This window comes from Canis lupus, chromosome 35, assembly GCF_003254725.2.
Source record: "Canis lupus dingo isolate Sandy chromosome 35, ASM325472v2, whole genome shotgun sequence".
Classification (NCBI taxonomy): Eukaryota; Metazoa; Chordata; class Mammalia; order Carnivora; family Canidae; genus Canis; species Canis lupus.
In genome coordinates, this window is record NC_064277.1 from 26,350,922 (window position 1) to 26,374,149 (window position 23,228).

Genomic DNA, 23,228 nt, shown 5'->3' on the forward strand with positions numbered 1-23,228 from the left:
TGTATTTCCCTGATGGCAAGTGATGCAGAGCATTTTCTCATGTGCATGTTGGCCATGTCTATGTCTTCCTTTGTGAGATTTCTCTTCATGTCTTTTGCCCATTTCATGATTGGATTGTTTGTTTCAATCCAATTGAATTTAAGTTGAGTTTAAGAAGTTCTTTATAGATCTTGGAAACTAGCCTTTATCTGATACGTCATTTGCAAATATTTTTCTCCCATTCTGTAGGTTGTCTTTTAGTTTTGTTGACTGTATCCTTTGCTGTGCAAAAGCTTCTTATCTTGATGAAGTCCCAATAGTTCATTTTTGCTTTTGTTTCTTTTGCTTTCGTGGATGTATCTTGCAAGAGTTACTGTGCCCAAGTTCAAAAGGGTGTTGCCTGTGTTCTCCTCTGAGATTTTGATGGAATCTTGTCTCACATTAAGATCTTTCATCCATTTTGAGTTTATCTTTGGTGTATGATGTAAGAGAATGGTCTATTTTATTCTTCTGCATGTGGATGTCCAATTTTCCCAGCACCATTTACTGAAGAGCTGTCTTTCTTCCAGTGGATAGTCTCTCCTTTGTCAAATATTAGTTGATATAAGTTGAGGGTCCGCTTCTGGGTTCTCTATTCTGTTCCATTGATCTATGTGTCTGTTTTGTGCCAGTACCACACCGTCTTGATGAACAGCTTTGTAGTACAACCTGAAATCTGGCATTGTGATGCCCCCAGCTAGGGTTTCTTTTTAAAATTCCCCTGGCTATTCGGGGTCTTTTCTGATTCCACACAAATCTTAAAATAATTTGTTCCGACTCTCTGAAGAAAGTCCATGGTATTTTGATAGGGATTGCATTAAACGTGTAAATTTCCCTGGGTAACATTGACATTTTCACAATATTAATTCTCTCAATCCTGAGCATGGAATATTTTTCCATCTCTTTGTGTCTTCCTCAATTTCTTTCAGAAGTGTTCTATAGGTTTTAGGGTATAGATCCTTCACCTCTTTAGTCAGGTTATTCCTAGGTATCTTATGCTTTTGGGTGCAGTTGTAAATGGGATTGACTCCTTAATTTCTCTTTCTTCAGTCTCATTGTTAGTGTATATACATGCCACTGATTTCTGGGCATTGATTTTGTATCCTGCCACACTGCCGAACTGATGAATGAGTTCTAGCAATCTCAGTGTGGTCTTTGGGTTTTTTATGTAGAGTATCATGTCATCAGCGAAGAGGGAGAGTTTGACTTCTTCTTTGCCAATTTAAATGCCTTTAATGTCTTTTTCTTGTCTGTTTGCTGAGGCTAGGACTTCTAGTACTTGGAATACCAGTATGAGTAGACATCCCTGTCTTGTTCCGATCTTGGGAAAGGCTCCCAGTGCTTCCCATTGAGAATGATATTTGTGGCCTTAGATGGCTTTTAAGATCTAAACCACATGAAATTTTGTGAAAACTGTTCTTCTATGCTATTGTTCGGCTTCATACCCTGGGTTCCTGAGCATCGCCATTGTTTCCTCCTCTTCCTGCTCTAAACACCCTTCTTCTTTCCTCTTGTTCCCTCTGTAGTTTTCTTTAACTCTGTAATTTCACTTTGGTCATGAAACTTAGTTCTAGTCTCACATATTGTTGGTAGCATGCCATCACTGGAGGATCCTATTTCACTTCTCAGTCAGGATTAAGACCTTTAGCTTAGCTCACAGTGTGAATACTCATTTTTGGGTGTATGTGTGCACACATGTGCCTTTGCATATATTTCCAGTTGCATGCTATTTGTTTATTTATATATAAGCTGTTAGCATAAATAAATGAATAAGAATATTTTGTTCTTCCCATAATCATAATGCAATTTATGTTTAATTTTTCACCCAAAATTGATATTTTAAAGTTATTATTTTTATAATAAATTCATTTTTTATTGGTGTTCAATTGCCAACTTACAGAATAACACCCAGTGCTCATCCTGTCAAGTGCTCCCCTCAGTGCCCGTCACCCATTCACACGCCCCACGCCCTCCTCCCTTCCACCACCCTAGTTCATTTCCCAGAGTTAGGAGTCTTTATGTTCTGTCTCCTTTCTGATACTTCCCACACTTCTTCTCCCTTCCCTTATATACCCTTTCACTATTTTTATATTCGCCAAATGAATGAGACCATAATATGTTGTCCTTCTCGATTGACTTATTTCACTCACATAATACCCTCCAGTTCCATCCATGTTGAAGCAAATGGTGGGTGTTTGTCATTTCTAATGGCTGAGTAATATTCCATTGTATACATGAACCACATCTTCTTTATCCATTCATCTTTCGATGGACACTGAGGCTCCTTCCACATTGGCTATGGTGGACATTGCTGCTAGAAACATCGGGGTGGAGTAGGAGGGGCAAGATGGAGGAAGAGTAGGGTCCCCAAATCACCTGTCACCAAAATTACTGGGTAACCTTCAATTATCCTGAAAATCTATGAATTCGGCCTGAGATTTAAAGAGAACAGCTGGAATGCTAAAGTGAGAAGAGTTCGAGCTTCTATCAAGGTAGGAAGAGCGGGTGGGGGTTGAAGAGAAGCAAAGGCATCCAAGGGGAGGGGCCCTGCAGGAGGCTGGGCTGAGGCCGGGTGAGTGCCCAGGAGACAGGAGAGCCCCGTCCCGGAGAAGCAGGAGCTTCACCAAGGTTCCCGGACGGAAGGCGCCCGCCAGGGAGTGGAGCAGGACCCAGGAGGGCAGGGATGCCCTCGGGCTTCGGGGGACACTAACAGGCACCTGCGCCCGGGAGAGTGGGAGCTCCCTAAGGGCTGCAGCGCGGGCGGGGACCAGGAGCATCAGGAGGGCTCAGGAGCGGCTCCACGGAGGGCTGCGGGGCAGGAGCCGATCAAAGCGCAGGCTCGAGCACTGGGCGCCGGACACAGCCGGATCCGCCTCCCGGGACAGAGGAGGCCGGGGGGGGACAGCAAGGATGCTCCTGCCCCAGCTGAGTAGATCAGGCCCGCCCGGCCTCCAGGCCCTGCAGGGGAGACCTCCGGGGTTCCTCCGGGGGCTGAATCCAGTGTTAGAGCTGCCCGCCAAAGGGCTGTTGCTCCTGGGCCTCACAGGGTAAACACCCGCACTGAGCCCTGCACCAGGCAGGGCTGGCAGCTCCCAACTGCTAACACCTGAAAATCAGCACAACAGGCCCCTCCCCAGAACACCAGCTGAGCTGACTGACACTTCCAGGGGAAGCCAAGGAACTAAAGTACACAAAATCAGAAGATACTCCCGGTGGTTCTTTTTTTCTTTTCTTTCTTTTTTTTTTTTGTTTTGTCTTGATTTGTTTCTTCCCCACCCCCTTTTTCTCTTTCTTTTTCTTTCTCTTTTCTTCTTTTTGGTTTTTCTTCCTTTTTTCTCTTTCTCTTTTCTTTCCTTCTTTCTCTCCTCTCTTTTTCTCCTTTTCCCAATATAACTTGCTTGCCACTCTGCATGAGCAAACTGACTAGAAGGAAAACCTCACCTCAAAAGAAAGAATCAGAAACAGTCCTCTCCCACAGAGTTACAAAATCTGGATTACAATTCAGTCAGAAGCCAATTCAGAAGCACTATTATCAGCTACTGGTGGCTCTAGAAAAGCATAAAGGACTCAAGAGACTTCATGACTGCAGAATTTAGAGCTAATCAGGCAGAAATTAAAATCAATTGAATGAGATGCAATCAACAGAAGTCCTAACGCGAGGGTTAACGAGGTGGAAGAACCAGTGAGTGACATAGAAGACAAGTTGAGCCAAAGAGGACTGAGGAAAAAGAGACAAACAATTAAAAGATATATGAGATAGATTGGAAATAAACAACAGCCTGAGGAAGAAAAACGTGCGTTTAATTGGTGTTCCCGAGGCGAAAGGGACAGAGGGCCAGAATATGTATTTGAACAAATTCTAGCTGAAAACTTTCCTAATCTGGAAGGGAACAGGCATTCAGATCCAGGAAATAGAGACATCCCCCTAAAATCAATAAAAACCGTTCAACACCTCGACATTTAATAGTGAAGCTTGCAATTCAAAGATAAAGAGAAGATCCTTAAAGCAGCAAGAGACAAGAAATCCCTGACCTTTATGGGAGGAGGATTAGGGTAACAACAGACCTCTCCACAGAGACCTGGCAGGCCAGAAAGGGCTGGCAGGAATATATTCAGGGTCATAAATGGAAGAACATGCAACCAAGAATACTTTATCACAAGGCTCTCATTCAAAATGGAAGGAGAAATAAAGAGCTTCCAAGACAGGCAGCAACTAAAATAATATGTGACCTCCAATCCAGCTCTGCAAGAAATTTTAAGGGGACTCTTAAAATTCCCCTTTAAGAAGAAGTTCAGTGGAACATTCCACAAAAACAAGGACTGAATAGTTATCATGATGACACTAAATTCATATCTCTCAATAGTAACTCTGAATGTGAATGGGCTTAATAGCCCATCAAAAGGTGCAGGGTTTCAGACTGGATAAAAAAGCAGGATCTATTTTCTTCTACAGAGAGACTCATTTTAGACAGAAGGACACCTACAGCCTGAAAGGTTGGAGAACCATTTACCATTCGAATGGTCCTCAAAAGAAAGCAGGGGTAGCCATCCTTATATCAGATATACAAAATTACCCCAAAGACTTAGTGAGAGATGAAGAGGGACACTATATCATACTTAAAGGATCTATCCAACAAGAGGACTTAACAATCCTCAATATATATGCCCCGAATGTGGAGCTGCAAATATATAAATCAATTATTAACCAAAGTGAAGAAATACTTAGATAATAATACACTTATACTTGTGACTTCAATCTAGCTCTTTCTATACTCAATAGGTCTTCTAAGCACATCTCCAAAGAAAGCAGAGCTTTAAATGATACACTGGACCAGATGGATTTCACAGATATCTACAGAACTTTACATCCAAACTCAACTGAATACATTCTTCTCAAGTGCACATGGAACTTTCTCCAGAATAGACCACATATTGGGTCACAAATCGGGTTTGAACCGATACCAAAGATTGGGATCGTCCCCTGCTATTCTCAGACCATAATGCCTTGAAATTAGAACTAAATCACAACAAGAAGTTTGGAAGGACCTCAAAACACGTGGAGGTTAAGGACCATCCTGCTAAAAGATGAAAGGGTCAACGAGGAAATTAAGGAAAAGAATTAAAACAATTCATGGAAACTAATGAGAATGAAGATACAACCATCTAAAATCTTTGGGATGCAGCAAAAGCAGTCCTAAGGGAAATACATCGCAATACAAGCATCCATTCAAAAACTGGAAAGAACTCAAATACAAAAGCAACCTTCACATAAAGGAGCTAGAGAAAAAACAGCAAATAGATCCTACACCCAAGAGAAAGAAGGAGTTAATAAAGATTCGAGCAGAACTCAACTAAATCGAGACCAGAAGAACTGTGGAACAGTTCAACAGAACCAGGAGTTTGTTCTTTGAAAGAATTAATAAGATAGATAAACCATTAGCCAGCCTTATAAAAAGAAGAGAGAGAAGACTCAAATTAATAAAATCATGAATGAGAAAGGAGAGATCACTACCACACCAAGGAAATACAACGATTTTAAATATTATGAACAGCTATCGCCAATAAATTAGGCAATCTAGAAGAAATGGACGCATTCCTGGAAAGCCACAAACTACCAAAACTGGAACAGGAAGAAATAGAAAACCTGAACAGGCCAATAACCAGGGAGGAAATTGAAGCAGTCATCAAAACATCCCAAGACACAAGAGTCCAGGGCCAGATGGCTTCCCAGGGGAATTCTATCAAGCGTTTAAAGAAGAAACCATACCTATCCTACTAAAGCTGTTTGGAAAGATAGAAAGAGATGGAGTACTTCCAAATTCGTTCTATGACCAGCATCACCTTAATTCCAAAACCAGACAAAGACCCCATCAAAAGGAGAATTACAGACCAATATCCTGATGAACATGGATGCAAAAATTCTCAACAAGATACTGGCCAATAGGATCCAACAGTATTCAAAAAAATTATTCACACTGACCAAGTAGGATTTATCCCTGGGACAAGGCTGGTTCTCATATAAAACAATCAATGTGATGCATCATATCAGCAAGAGAAAAACCAGGAACCATATGATCCTCTCATTAGATGCAGAGAAAGCATTTGACAAATATGCATCCATTCTGATCAAAACTCTTCAGAGTGTAGGGATAGAGGGAACATTCCTCGACATCTTAAAAGCCATCTATGAAAACCCCACAGCAAATCTCATTCTCAATGGGGAAGCACTGGGAGCCTTTCCCCTAAGATCAGGAACAAGACAGGGATGTCCACTCTCACCACTGCTGTTCAACATAGTACTGGAAGTCCTAGCCTCAAGAATCAGACACAAAGATTAAAAGCATTCAATTGGCAAAGAAGAAGTCAAACTCTCCCTCTTGGATGACATGATACTCTACATAGAAAACCCAAAGCCTCCACCCAAGATTGCTAGAGCTCTACAGCAATTCGGTAGCGTGGCAGGATACAAAATCAATGCCCAGAAGTCAGTGGCATTTCTATACATAACAATGAGACTGAAGAAAGAGAATTAAAGGTAGTCCCATTTACAATTGCACCCAAAAGCATAAGATACCTAGGAATAAACCTAACCAAAGATGTAAAGGATCTATACCCTCAAAACTATAGACACTTCTGAAAGAAATTGAGGAAGACACCAAGAGATGGAAAAATATTCCATGCTCTTGGATTGGCAGAATTAATATTGTGAAAATGTCAATGTTAGTAGAGCCTTGTTAATGCAATCCCTATCAAAATACCATGGACTTTCTTCAGAGAGTTAGACAAATTATTTTAAGATTTGTGTGGAATCAGAAAAGACCCCGAATAGCCAGGGAATTTTAAAAGAAAACCATATCTGGGGGCATCACAATGCCAGATTTCAGGTTGTACTACAAAGCTGTGTCATCAAGACAGTGTGGTACTGGCACAAAAACAGACACATAGATCAATGGAACAGAATAGAAACCCAGAAGTGGACCCTCTACTTTATGGCCAACTAATATTCGATAAAGGAGGAAAGACTATCCATTGGAAGAAAGACAGTCTCTTCAATAAATGGTGCTGGGAAAATTGGACATCCACATGCAGAAGAATGAAACTAGACCACTCTCTTTCACCATACACAATGATAAACTCAAAATGGATGAAAGATCTTAATGTGAGACAAGATTCCATCAAAATCCTAGAAGACAGGCAACACCCTTTTTGAACTCGGCCATAGTAACTTCTTGCAAGATACATCCACGAAGGCAAAAGAAACAAAAGCAAAAATGAACTATTGGACTTCATCAAGATAAAACTTTTGCACAGCAAAGGATACAGTCAACAAAACTCAAAGACAACCTACAGAATGGGAGAAGATATTTGCAAATGACATATCAGATAAAGGGCTAGTTTCCAAGATCTATAAAGAACTTCTTAAACTCAACACCAAAGAAAAACAATCCAATCATGAAATGGGCAAAAGACATGAACAGAAATCTCACAGAGGAAGACATAGACATGGCCAACATACATATGAGAAAATGCTCTGCATCACTTGCCATCAGAAATACAAATCAAAACCACAATGAGATACCACCTCACCCCGGTGAGAATGGGGCAAATTAACAAGGGGAAACAACAAATGTTGGAAGGGATGTGGAGAAAAGGGAACCCTCTTACACTGTTGGTGGAATGTGAACCGGTGCAGCCACTCTGGAAAACTGTGTGGAGGTTCCTCAAACAGTTAAAAATATACCTGCCCTACGACCCAGCAATTGCACTGTTGGGGATTTACCCAAAGATACAAATGCAATGAAAGCGGGACACCTGCATCCCGATGTTTATAGCAGCAATGGCCATGATAGCCAAACTGTGGAAAGGAGCCTCGTGTCAACGAAAGATGAATGGATAAAGAAGATGTGGTTTATGTACAATGGAATATTACTCAGCTATTAGAAATGACAGATACCCACCATTTGCTTCAACGTGGATGGAACTGGAGGTATTATGCTGAGTGAAGTAAGTCACTGTATGTTTTTGCAGCCCTTACTTATAATAGTCAAGATATGGAAACAACCCAAGTGACCACTGATAGATGAATAGATTAAAAAACCATGATGTATATATATAATATATATTATGATTTATATTTATAATATATATTATATATACATCTATGTATATAATATATATATATAATGAAATATTACTCAGCCAAAAGAAGAACAAAATATTGCCATTGAACACAACATGGATAGATCTAGGTTATAATGCTGAGTGAACTAAGTCAGTCAGGAAGAAAAATACCATGATTTCACACCACTTTGTGGAATTTAGGAAACAAAACAAATGAACAATCCAAAAAAAAATCCCTAGAGAACAAACTAGTGGTTGCCAGAGGGAAGGTGGGTGGGTTGATGGATGAGATAAAGGGGATTAAAGAGTACACTTATCAAAAAAGTACACTTATCGTGTTGAACATTGATAAATGTATACAGTTGTTGAATCATTCTATTGTGCACATGAAACTAATGTAACACGTGTGTTAATTACACTCGAATGAAAAAAAGACAATTAGAAAACATATTTCATTACTTATCCAGGGTAATATTTTTCTGTGATATCTGGTTCCTCTCTCAATTTTGTAGATTCATGTCAACTCTTACCAGCTTCCTCAATGCATTCTTCATGTCCTTATTCCGTAGGGTATAAATGAGAGGATTCAGACTTGGAGTGATGATCGTTGTAAGAGGGTGAGAACTTGCCCTGGTCTAAAGAGGCACTGTTACCTGGTTGTAGGTACATGTAGATTATAGTTCCATAAGAAGATGGACACAACAGTGAGATGAGATCCACAAGTATTCATGATTTTTCGGCCTGCTTTTGACTTTATTCTCAGCACAGCTTTGGCAATGTAGCCACCTAGGATAGAAGAATAAGGCTGAGGGGTGTAAGGACAAAGACAATGCCTAAAGCAAAACAGACATTTCAACTGTTGTAGTGTCTATAACAAGCTATTTTGACTATAGCTGCAACTCTAGGAAATGTTAGAAAGTTGTTTCCAGACAAATTCAGATTTGGTGTTTACACAATGCTACCGAATGGCCAAACTAATGCTCCAGACTGTGATTATTATCTTGAGACAGAAATGTGGGTTCATGATTATCAAATAATGCAAAGGCTTACAGATAGCTGTGAAGCGATCATAAGGACATAACACAGCTCAGGAGGCATTGGTGGAACCCAGCCACATATAAATATAGAGTTGAATGACACAGCCTATATAGCTAATGGTCTTGTCAGGTCCCCACAAGTTAACCAGCATCTGAGGGATGATGCTGGTTGTGCATAGATCCAGGAAAGATAAATTCCTGAGGAAAAAAATACATTGGTGTATGGAGACAGGAATCAGGAGAGATGCAATGATGATGGCTGTGTTACCACCCATGTAATGAAGTAAGAACAGTGACAACTCTGATAGCACATCTCCAGTTTGGGATAAGTCAGAATTAAACAAACAGTGTAGAGAAGTATAATTGTTTTGGTCCATAGTCCACCAATGCTCAAATCCTAGAATGAGAAGAGCAGGAGGTGAAGGAATCGGGGAGAAGACAATGGGGAGAGGAGCAGAAAGACAAGAAGAGAGGAAAGAAGAGAGAATCTGTCAATACAGACTATATAATTTAAATACAAATTTTAAAAAAAAGGATATATTATATATCATTTAAAAATAATGGGCAAGAATTACAGTGGAAATATTTGGTATTTGTTGTATCTTTTATAGTGATGAGTTTCATATATATTTATCTAAGTGAGTTTGGTGAGTTTACTCTTAAACTCAAGGTCTGAAATTTCTACACATAGTTTGGAAGTTTGGAATAGACCTGGTTCTAAAATGATGCGACCCTTTGATTCTCTACAAATCTTCCAGGCTTGATATAGTGAAAAGACTCTTTTACTTGGTCATTAATTCACCTAAAAGAATGTAATTATTTTGCTAATGTCAGAATGAGTAAAAGGATGTTCCTCTTTTTCATATCTTTGTGATTAGCACTGTTGACATCCCAGTTTCTTATGTAGAAGATACTGACATTTATCCTTATCACCTTTATCTATCTCTCTCATTCCAATACCTAACTTATCACAAACTGGTAAATTTGAATGCCAATTATGTTTTAACTATCCTCTCTACTTTTCAAAAGTCCACAATCTCTACCCAAAATCCAAACCACTCTCTTGCTAGATTTGGGCAACTGTCTTCAATCCTTATGCTGACTTCATTCATTCTTCAAAATTTTTTCATTGTTTAAAAAATATAGTTAGCTAATATACAGTTTAATATTAGCATGTGTAAATTAGTGATTTATTATTCCATAAAACACCCAGTGCTCATCACAAGTGAGCTACTTAATCCCCATCACTCATCAATTCATTCTCCTGTCACCACCCTTCCGGTAACCATCAGTTGTTCTCTCTAGTTAAGAGTCTGTTTCTTGGTTTGCCTCTGGTAGTTTTCCTAATGTTCATTTGTTATTCTTAAAATCCATATATGAGTGAAATCATATGGCATTTGTTTCTATCCCTGACTTACTTTGCTTAGGATAATACTCTCTAGCTCCATCCATGTCATTTAAATATATACACCACATCTTTATCCATTCATCAGTCAATGGACATTTGGGCTGTTCCATAATTTAGCTATCATTGATAATGCTGCTATAAACATTGAGGTGCATGTATTCCTTCAAATTAGTATTTTTGTATCCTTCACATAAATACTTAGTAATGCAAATAGAAAACCCCGAGAACAACTCACAACTATAGTGTCAATTAATCTCAACAAAACAGAAGAGAATATACAATGGAACAGAGATTCTTACAACAATTGGTTTGGGAAACTGGACAGCATCATGCAAGAATGAAACTGGATAACTTTCTTACACCAGACACAAAGTAAATTCAATATGGATCAAAGCCTAAATGTGAGTTAGGAAACCACTAAAATCTTGGAGGAGAACACAGTTTACCTCTTTGACATCAGCCATAGCATCTTAGTAGATATATCTCCTGTGGCAGGGAATAAAAGTAAAATTATTATTATGATTCCATCAAAATAAAAAGCTTTTGCATGGTGCAGAAATGATAATTAGAATTAAAAGGCAACCTATGACACGAGAGATATTTGCAAACGACATATCTGATAAGGGTAATATCCAAAATACATAGAGAACTTATAAAACTCAATACCTAAAACACAAATAATCCAGTAAAAAAGTGGAGAAACCATGCATAGACATTTTGCCCTAGACGACATCCGATGGCTACAGACACAGGAAAAGATTCTCATCATCACTTATCATTAGAGAAAACCAAAATTACAATTAGATACCTCACAGTGGTCAGTATTTCTAAAATTAACATACAGGAAACAGAAGTTGGCAAGGATTTGGAGAATGGAAAAGCCTCTGACACTGTTAGGGAAAATGCAACTAGCACAGCCACTCTGGAAAACAGTGTGGAGGCTCCTGAAAAAGTTAAAATGGAACTACCATATGATTCAGCAATTACGCTAGGCAGTATTTACCCAAAGGATACAGAAACACTAACTTGAAGATACATATCACCTGATATTTATAGCAGGATTATCAACAATAGCCTTATCATTAAAAGAGCAAATGTCCATCAGTTGATGAATGGATATGGAAAATGTTTTGTTGTGTGTGTTTTTGTGTGTGTGCATATAATGGAATATATATAATGGAATATTATAAATATATAATGCACATTATATGTAATGGAATATTACTCAGCCATAAAAAGGATTAAGTTTTGCCATTTGCAACAACATGGATGGAGCTAGAGAGTATTATGCTAAGCAAAATAAGTCAGCCAGAAGAAAGAGAATACTATATGATTTCACTCATATATGGAATTTAAAAACAAAACAAATGAATTCAACAGGGGTGAAGAGGTGGGGTGAGAGGAAAACCAGGAAACTGACTCTTAACTATAAAGAGCAAATTGTTAGTTACTACAGAGGAGGTGGGTGGGATGTGAGAAATGAGTAAAGGGGATTTAGAGTGAACTTGTGAGAACCAAGTGGTGTATGGAAGTTTTGAATATTTAAGTTGAAACTAATATTGCACTATATGTTAACTAACTGAAATTTAAATAAAAACTTGAACAATGAAAAAAACCAATTATAATCATGTACTCTTTCGTAAAAGTTTTTTTTTTTAACAGCCCCTTATGGCAGTCTGTAAACTTTAAGAAAGTGGGTCTGGTATCCATTGCTCCTGCACTCGATCCATGACACCTAAAGCATTTCCCCCAATACCTATCTTTCCATGTATCTGTGTATCTATGTATCCATCTAGCTGTGTACTTGCCTATCATCTCATCTATCCTCTACCTTATCCTCTCTATTTATACGTAATTTTGAATAAAAGAAAAAAGTCATAGTATGAATAATGGTGAAAAATCACTTAGGGTTTTAGGAATTTTAAAATAATCTTTTATACATTAAAGAGCTGCGCTAGTGTTTTTGAAGTTTCACGGATGGGATGATAAAAGGTTCAGACCAATGGAAAATATCTGTGATTAAATCTATATAGTAACAAGATTTATTAGTTTGATGAAAAGTAATTTAAGACATTGGTTTCTATTCTAAGGAATATATTTTAGCCTTATTCAGTAGGGTGATACACATAGAGTTCCTACAGACATGCATAAGAACATCAGAACTGCCCAAATTTTTAACGATTGAACAGATTGTCAGTAGTCCTCTATAGTTTCCTCTCACTAAGTATAAAATGACAACTTTTACCACCTGAAGCCAAAGTAACATCCAGAAAGCTCCTATTAAAAATAACTAAGAGAAAATACATGATTGAAAAATGGACAGTTAAATATCGAACTGGTGAATCTCTCTCTAGTTCTCTCTTTCTCTGTGTAGATATAGTACAAAATGTTATGCTTTTTGATGTTATGCCATTTCAATTATGTTTCTTGGACATTATGAGAAATTACTTCAAACTGGCTGTGATTCAAAAGTAGACTGTGTAGAAGACCAACTACATATACTGGTTAAAATAGTTGTTTTGAGAGTCATTTGTTGATTTCCTCAGAGCTAGCTTTTAAAGATTTACAATTTGAGCCTAGATTCTGCCGTTGACCAATATGCATAAAAGAAAAGTAAACACTCGACTATCGAATTACACACTGTCACACACCAGTAGAGGTATGTAATATTTGGGCAGGGGGGGCTGAATACATACTTAATATTTATTTATTGACAGACAAATTGATGTGTATAATAGTACCTTCTCATTAAGTCAAATTTCAGTTAAAATTATATGAAAACAAAAATGAAAATTCCTTTAAAATTAAGTCAGTGTCATGTTGTTAATTACTTAACTATTCCATCATCATTACAGCCTTCAAAGATTAATTCAGGAAGGAAAAATAATCCTTCTTATGGCTATTAAAAGCCTGACATGGGAAGTCTACAAATAATTTTTCATGCACATTATGAGATTTAGAGACAGACCAAAAATATCTGATTCCTTCCCAGCTCCAGTCTCATGAATAAAATATTGTATTTTAGTTCTTCGTTTCCAATTTAATCTACATTTACCCTCTCATATTTCTGCTGGATCAAAATGTCTGGAATAACAAATCAAGAAACAGGTTCATGTTCTCCTCTCATAATGAAAAGTATATTTAATCTTTCACATTAAAGATAAAAATACTTTTCTCTGCAGAGATTTACAATATATCTTTATGCCAAGTATTCTAGAAGAAAGCCAGAAGAATCAGTCTATAAAGTCTAAGTTTTTTTTTCTTTTGCTTCCTACAAGAATTTTCACCAACCCAGGCACACTTTTTTCCAAGAGATATTAAAGATTAACATTACTGTAATCCAGAGAGATTTCCTCTGATATACTGCTTCTTGAGTAGTGAGGAGCCCACAACGTGTGGAAAAGTCAAGTATTTGCATTCAGAAATGTAGCTACTTTTCATCTTCCCAGCAATGCACCAGAGACTTTTCTGTTCCCAAGGAGCTCAAGGAAACTGATTCTGGACAGGAATCCTCATTCGTGACCGTTTGACTTCACATAAGTGGATGGAACCTGTCACAGATTCTTACTAGGTGTTCTGACTTTATTTGTTTATTTTTGCATATTTTTAATTCGAGTTCGATTTGCCAACATATAGTTTAACACCCAGTGCTCATCCCGATCAAGTGCCCCCCTAAGTGCCCATCACCCAGTCACCCCAGCCACCAGCACACCTCCCCTTCCACCACCCCTTGTTCATTTCCAGAGTTACTAGGTCTTTCATGTTCTGTCACCCTCACTGATTTTTCCCACTCATATTCTTTCCTTCCCCTATAATCCCTTTCACTATTTTTATATTCCCTGTATGAGTGAAATCATATACGTCCTTCTCTGATTGACTTACTTCACTCAGCATAATACCCTCCACTTCAATCCATGTCGTAGCAAATGGTGGGTATTCATCCTTTCTAATGGCTGAGTAATATTCCATTGTATACATAAACCACATCTTCTTTATCCATTCATCTTTTGATGGACACCGAGGCTCCTTCCACAGTTTGGCTATTGTGGACATTGCTGCTATGAACAGTGGGGTGCAGCTGTCCCGGCTTTTCACTACATCTCTATCTTTGGGGTAAATACACAGTAGTACAGTTGCTGGGTTGTAGGGTAGCTCTATTTTTAACTCTTTGAGGAAACTCCACACAGTTTTTCCAGAGTGGCTGCACCAGTTCACATTCCCACCAACAGTTTAAGAAGGTTCCTTTTCTCCACATCCTTTCCAACATTTGTGGTTTCCTGCCTTGTTAATTTTCCCCATTCTCACTGGTGTGAGGTGGTATCGCATTGTGGTTTTGATTTGTATTTCCCTGATGGCAAGTGATGCAGAGCATTTTCTCATGTGCATGTTGGTCATGTCTATGTCTTCCTTTGTGAGATTTCTCTTCATGTCTTTTGCCCATTTCATGATTGGATTGTTTGTTTCAATCCAATTTGAGTTTAAGAAGTTCTTTATAGATCTTGGAAACTAGCCCTTTATCTGATACGTCATTTGCAAATATTTTCTCCCATTCTGTAGGTTGTCTTTTAGTTTTGTTGACTGTATCCTTTGCTGTGCAAAAGCTTCTTATCTTGATGAAGTCCCAATAGTTCATTTTTGCTTTTGTTTCTTTTGCTTTCGTGGATGTATCTTGCAAGAAGTTACTGTGGCCAAGTTCAAAAAGTGTGTTGCCTGTGTTCTCCTGTAGGATTTTGATGGAATCTTGTCTCACATTAAGATCTTTAATCCATTTTGAGTTTATCTTTGTGTATGATGTAAGAGAATGGTCTATTTTCATTCTTCTGCATGTGGATGTCCAATTTTCCCAGCACCATTTACTGAAGAGGCTGTCTTTCTTCCAGTGGATAGTCTTTCCTCCTTTGTCAAATATTAGTTGACCATAAAGTTGAGGGTCCGCTTCTGGGTTCTCTATTCTGTTCCATTGATCTATGTGTCTGTTTTTGTGCCAGTACCACACCGTCTTGATGACCACAGCTTTGTAGTACAACCTGAAATCTGGCATTGTGATGCCCCCAGCTAGGGTTTTCTTTTTTAAAATTCCCCTGGCTATTCGGGGTCTTTTCTGATTCCACACAAATCTTAAAATAATTTGTTCCGACTCTCTGAAGAAAGTCCATGGTATTTTGATAGGGATTGCATTAAACGTGTAAATTTCCCTGGGTAACATTGACATTTTCACAATATTAATTCTCTCAATCCGTGAGCATGGAATATTTTTCCATCTCTTTGTGTCTTCCTCAATTTCTTTCAGAAGTGTTCTATAGGTTTTAGGGTATAGATCCTTCACCTCTTTAGTCAGGTTTATTCCTAGGTATCTTATGCTTTTGGGTTGCAGTTGTAAATGGGATTGACTCCTTAATTTCTCTTTCTTCAGTCTCATTGTTAGTGTATATACATGCCACTGATTTCTGGGCATTGATTTTGTATCCTGCCACACTGCCGAACTGATGAATGAGTTCTAGCAATCTCAGTGTGGAGTCTTTTGGGTTTTTTATGTAGAGTATCATGTCATCAGCGAAGAGGGAGAGTTTGACTTCTTCTTTGCCAATTTGAATGCCTTTAATGTCTTTTTCTTGTCTGTTTGCTGAGGCTAGGACTTCTAGTACTATGTTGAATACCAGTATTGAGAGTAGACATCCCTGTCTTGTTCCTGATCTTAGGGGAAAGGCTCCCAGTGCTTCCCCATTGAGAATGATATTTTGTGGCCTTTTCATAGATGGCTTTTAAGATCTAAACCACATGAAATTTTGTGAAAACTGTTCTTCTATGCTATTGTTCAGGCTTCATACCCTGGAGTTCCTGAGCATCGCCATTGGTTCCTGTCCTCTCTCCTGCTCTAAACACCCTTCTTCTTTCCTCTTGTTCCCTCTGTAGTTTTCTTTAACTCTGTAATTTCACTTTGGTCATGCAAACTTAGTTCTAGTCTCACATATTGTTGGTAGCATGCCATCACTGGAGGATCCTATTTCACTTCTCAGTCAGGATTAAGACCTTTAGCTTAGCTCACAGTGTGAATACTCATTTTTGGGTGTATGTGTGCACACATGTGCCTTTGCATATATTTCCAGTTGCATGCTATTTGTTTATTTATATATAAGCTGTTAGCATAAATAAATGAATAAGAATATTTTGTTCTTCCCATAATCATAATGCAATTTATGTTTAATTTTTTCACCCAAAATTGATATTTTAAAGTTATTATTTTTTATAATAAATTCATTTTTTATTGGTGTTCAATTTGCCAACTTACAGAATAACACCCAGTGCTCATCCTGTCAAGTGCTCCCCTCAGTGCCCGTCACCCATTCACCCCGACCCCCCGCCCTCCTCCCCTTCCACCACCCCTAGTTCATTTCCCAGAGTTAGGAGTCTTATGTTCTGTCTCCCTTTCTGATACTTCCCACACACTTCTTCTCCCTTCCCTTATATACCCTTTCACTATTTTTATATTCGCCAAATGAATGAGACCATATAATGTTTGTCCTTCTCCGATTGACTTATTTCACTCAGCATAATACCCTCCAGTTCCATCCATGTTGAAGCAAATGGTGGGTGTTTGTCATTTCTAATGGCTGAGTAATATTCCATTGTATACATGAACCACATCTTCTTTATCCATTCATCTTTCGATGGACACTGAGGCTCCTTCCACAGTTTGGCTATGGTGGACATTGCTGCTAGAAACATCGGGGTGGAGTAGGAGGGGCAAGATGGAGGAAGAGTAGGGTCCCCAAATCACCTGTCCACACCAAATTACCTAGGTAACCTTCAAATTATCCTGAAAATCTATGAATTCGGCCTGAGATTTAAAGAGAGAACAGCTGGAATGCTAAAGTGAGAAGAGTTCGAGCTTCTATCAAGGTAGGAAGACGGGTGGGGGGTTGAAATAAAGAACAAAGGCATCCAAGGGGGAGGGGCCCTGCAAGGAGCTGGGCTGAGGCCGGGGTGAGTGCCCAGAGGACAGGAGAGCCCCGTCCCGGAGAAGCAGGAGCTTCACCAAGGTTCCCGGACGGAAAGGCGCCCGCAGGGAGGTGGAGCAGGACCCAGGAGGGCAGGGATGCCCTCGGGCTTCCGGGGACACTAACAGGCACCTGCGCCCCGGGAGAGTGCGCCGAGCTCCCTAAGGGCTGCAGCGCGGGCGGGGGGACCCGGAGCAGCTCAGAGGGGCTCAGGAGCGGCTCCACGGAGGGGGCTGCGGGGCAGGAGCGCGAATCCAAAAGCGCAGGCTCCGGAGCACTGGGCGCCGGGACACAGCCCAGGATCCAGCCTCCCCCCGGGACAGGCAGAGGCCGGGAGGGCCCAGGACAGCAAGGATGCTCCTGCCCCAGCTGAGTAGATCAGCGGCCCCGCCCCGGAGCCTCCAGGCCCTGCAGACGGAGACCTCCGGGGTTCCTGCGGGGGCTGAATCCAGGTTTCCAGAGCTGCCCCGCCACTAGGGCTGTTGCTCCTGGGGCCTCACAGGGTAAACAACCCGCACTGAGCCCTGCACCAGGCAGGGGCACGGCAGCTCCCCCAACTGCTAACACCTGAAAATCAGCACAACAGGCCCCTCCCCCAGAAGACCAGCTAGACTGACTGACAACTTCCAGGGGAAGTCAAGGGACTAAAAGTACACAAAATCAGAAGATACTCCCCGGTGGTTCTTTTTTTTTCTTTTTTTTCTTTTCTTTTTTTTTTTTTTTTGTTTTGCTTTTGATTTGTTTCCTTCCCCCACCCCCCCTTTTTTCTCCTTTCTTTTTCTTTCTCTTTTTCTTCTTTTTTTTGGTTTTTTTCTTCCTTTTTTCTCTTTCTCTTTTCTTTCCTTCTTTCTCTCCTCTCTTTTTCTCCTTTTCCCAATATAACTTGCTTTTGGCCACTCTGCACTGAGCAAACTGACTAGAAGGAAAACCTCACCTCAAAAGAAAGAATCAGAAACAGTCCTCTCTCCCACAGAGTTACAAAATCTGGATTACAATTCAATGTCAGAAAGCCAATTCAGAAGCACTATTATACAGCTACTGGTGGCTCTAGAAAAAAGCATAAAGGACTCAAGAGACTTCATGACTGCAGAATTTAGAGCTAATCAGGCAGAAATTAAAAATCAATTGAATGAGATGCAATCCAAACTAGAAGTCCTAACGACGAGGGTTAACGAGGTGGAAGAACCAGTGAGTGACATAGAAGACAAGTTGATGCCAAAGAGGGAAACTGAGGAAAAAAGAGACAAACAATTAAAAGACCATGAATATAGATTAAGGGAAATAAACGACATCCTGAGGAAGAAAAACGTACGTTTAATTGGTGTTCCTGAGGGCGCCGAAAGGGACAGAGGGCCAGAATATGTATTTGAACAAATTCTAGCTGAAAACTTTCCTAATCTGGGAAGGGAAACAGGCATTCAGATCCAGGAAATAGAGACATCCCCCCCTAAAATCAATAAAAACCATTCAACACCTCGACATTTAATAGTGAAGCTTGCAAATTCCAAAGATAAAGAGAAGATCCTTAAAGCAGCAAGAGACAAGAAATCCCTGACCTTTATGGGGAGGAGGATTAGGGTAACAGCAGACCTCTCCACAGAGACCTGGCAGGCCAGAAAGGGCTGGCAGGATATATTCAGGGTCCTAAATGAGAAGAACATGCAACCAAGAATACTTTATCCAGCAAGGCTTTCATTCAAAATGGAAGGAGAAATAAAGAGCTTCCAAGACAGGCAGCAACTAAAATAATATGTGACCTCCAATCCAGCTCTGCAAGAAATTTTAAGGGGGACTCTTAAAATTCCCCTTTAAGAAGAAGTTCAGTGGAACATTCCACAAAAACAAGGACTGAATAGTTATCATGATGACACTAAATTCATATCTCTCAATAGTAACTCTGAATGTGAATGGGCTTAATGACCCCATCAAAAGGTGCAGGGTTTCAGACTGGATAAAAAAGCAGGACCCATCTATTTTCTGTCTACAAGAGACTCATTTTAGACAGAAGGACACCTACAGCCTGAAAATAAAAGGTTGGAGAACCATTTACCATTCGAATGGTCCTCAAAAGAAAGCAGGGGTAGCCATCCTTATATCAGATAAACTAAAATTTACCCCAAAGACTTAGTGAGAGATGAAGAGGGACACTATCTCATACTTAAAGGATCTATCCAACAAGAGGACTTAACAATCCTCAATATATATGCCCCGAATGTGGGAGCTGGCAAATATATAAATCAATTATTAACCAAAGTGAAGAAATACTTAGATAATAATACACTTATACTTGGTGACTTCAATCTAGCTCTTTCTATACTCGATAGGTCTTCTAAGCACATCTCCAAAGAAACGAGAGCTTTAAATGATACACTGGACCAGATGGATTTCACAGTTATCTACAGAACTTTACATCCAAACTCAACTGAATACACATTCTTCTCAAGTGCACATGGAACTTTCTCCAGAATAGACCACATATTGGGTCACAAATCGGGTTTGAACCGATACCAAAAGATTGGGATCGTCCCCTGCATATTCTCAGACCATAATGCCTTGAAATTAGAACTAAATCACAACAAGAAGTTTGGGAGGACCTCAAACACGTGGAGGTTAAGGACCATCCTGCTAAAAGATGAAAGGGTCAACGAGGAAATTAAGGAAGAATTAAAACAATTCATGGAAACTAATGAGAATGAAGATACAACCATCTAAAATCTTTGGGATGCAGCAAAAGCAGTCCTAAGGGGGAAATACATCGCAATACAAGCATCCATTCAAAAACTGGAAAGAACTCAAATACAAAAGCTAACCTTACACATAAAGGAGCTAGAGAAAAAACAGCAAATAGATCCTACACCCAAGAGAAGAAGGGAGTTAATAAAGATTCGAGCAGAACTCAACGAAATCGAGACCAGAAGAACTGTGGAACAGTTCAACAGAACCAGGAGTTTGTTCTTTGAAAGAATTAATAAGATAGATAAACCATTAGCCAGCCTTATAAAAAAGAAGAGAGAGAAGACTCAAATTAATAAAATCATGAATGAGAAAGGAGAGATCACTACCAACACCAAGGAAATACAAACGATTTTAAAAACATATTATGAACAGCTATACGCCAATAAATTAGGCAATCTAGAAGAAATGGACGCATTCCTGGAAAGCCACAAACTACCAAAACTGGAACAGGAAGAAATAGAAAACCTGAACAGGCCAATAACCAGGGAGGAAACTGAAGCAGTCATCAAAAACATCCCAAGACACAAGAGTCCAGGGCCAGATGGCTTCCCAGGGGAATTCTATCAAACGTTTAAAGAAGAAACCATACCTATCCTACTAAAGCTGTTTGGAAAGATAGAAAGAGATGGAGTACTTCCAAATTCGTTCTATGAGGCCAGCATCACCTTAATTCCAAAACCAGACAAAGACCCCATCAAAAAGGAGAATTACAGACCAATATCCCTGATGAACATGGATGCAAAAATTCTCAACAAGATACTGGCCAATAGGATCCAACAGTACATTAAGAAAATTATTCACCATGACCAAGTAGGATTTATCCCTGGGACACAAGGCTGGTTCAACACTCGTAAAACAATCAATGTGATGCATCATATCAGCAAGAGAAAAACCAGGAACCATATGATCCTCTCATTAGATGCAGAGAAAGCATTTGACAAAATACAGCATCCATTCCTGATCAAAACTCTTCAGAGTGTAGGGATAGAGGGAACATTCCTCGACATCTTAAAAGCCATCTATGAAAAGCCCACAGCAAATCTCATTCTCAATGGGGAAGCACTGGGAGCCTTTCCCCTAAGATCAGGAACAAGACAGGGATGTCCACTCTCACCACTGCTGTTCAACATAGTACTGGAAGTCCTAGCCTCAGCAATCAGACAACAAAAAGACATTAAAGGCATTCAAATTGGCAAAGAAGAAGTCAAACTCTCCCTCTTCGCCGATGACATGATACTCTACATAGAAAACCCAAAAGCCTCCACCCGAAGATTGCTAGAGCTCATACAGCAATTCGGTAGCGTGGCAGGATACAAAATCAATGCCCAGAAGTCAGTGGCATTTCTATACACTAACAATGAGACTGAAGAAAGAGAAATTAAGGAGTCAATCCCATTTACAATTGCACCCAAAAGCATAAGATACCTAGGAATAAACCTAACCAAAGATGTAAAGGATCTATACCCTCAAAACTATAGAACACTTCTGAAAGAAATTGAGGAAGACACCAAGAGATGGAAAAATATTCCATGCTCATGGATTGGCAGAATTAATATTGTGAAAATGTCAATGTTACCCAGGGCAATATACACGTTTAATGCAATCCCTATCAAAATACCATGGACTTTCTTCAGAGAGTTAGAACAAATTATTTTAAGATTTGTGTGGAATCAGAAAAGACCCCGAATAGCCAGGGGAATTTTAAAAAAGAAAACCATATCTGGGGGCATCACAATGCCAGATTTCAGGTTGTACTACAAAGCTGTGGTCATCAAGACAGTGTGGTACTGGCACAAAAACAGACACATAGATCAATGGAACAGAATAGAGAACCCAGAAGTGGACCCTCAACTTTATGGTCAACTAATATTCGATAAATGAGGAAAGACTATCCATTGGAAGAAAGATAGTCTCTTCAATAAATGGTGCTGGGAAAATTGGACATCCACATGCAGAAGAATGAAACTAGACCACTCTCTTTCACCATACACAATGATAAACTCAAAATGGATGAAAGATCTTAATGTGAGACAAGATTCCATCAAAATCCTAGAGAAGAATACAGGCAACACCCTTTTTGAACTTGGCCATAGTAACTTCTTGCAAGATACATCCACGAAGGCAAAAGAAACAAAAGCAAAAATGAACTATTGGGACTTCATCAGGATAAGAAGCTTTTGCACAGCAAAGGATACAGTCAACAAAACTCAAAGACAACCTACAGAATGGGAGAAGATATTTGCAAATGACATATCAGATAAAGGGCTAGTTTCCAAGATCTATAAAGAACTTCTTAAACTCAACACCAAAGAAACAAACAATCCAATCATGAAATGGGCAAAAGACATGAACAGAAATCTCACAGAGGAAGACATAGACATGGCCAACATACATATGAGAAAATGCTCTGCATCACTTGCCATCAGGGAAATACAAATCAAAACCACAATGAGATACCACCTCACCCCGGTGAGAATGGGGCAAATTAACAAGGCAGGAAACAACAAATGTTGGAAGGGATGTGGAGAAAAGGGAACCCTCTTACACTGTTGGTGAGAATGTGAACTGGTGCAGCCACTCTGGAAAACTGTGTGGAGGTTCCTCAAACAGTTAAAAATATACCTGCCCTACGACCCAGCAATTGCACTGTTGGGGATTTACCCCAAAGATACAAATGCAATGAAAAGCCGGGACACCTGCATCCCGATGTTTATAGCAGCAATGGCCATGATAGCCAAACTGTGGAAGGAGCCTCGGTGTCCAACGAAAGATGAATGGATAAAGAAGATGTGGTTTATGTATACAATGGAATATTACTCAGCTATTAGAAATGACAGATACCCACCATTTGCTTCAACGTGGATGGAACTGGAGGGTATTATGCTGAGTGAAGTAAGTCAGTCGGAGAAG

At 39.6% G+C, this 23,228-nt stretch overlaps 1 pseudogene; it reads right to left on the reverse strand.

Annotated features, from left to right (window-relative positions):
• Positions 1-1,506: 1,506 nt before the first annotated feature.
• LOC125754395 (olfactory receptor 2W1-like) lies at positions 1,507-9,553 on the reverse strand (annotated as a pseudogene).
• Positions 9,554-23,228: the final 13,675 nt, after the last annotated feature.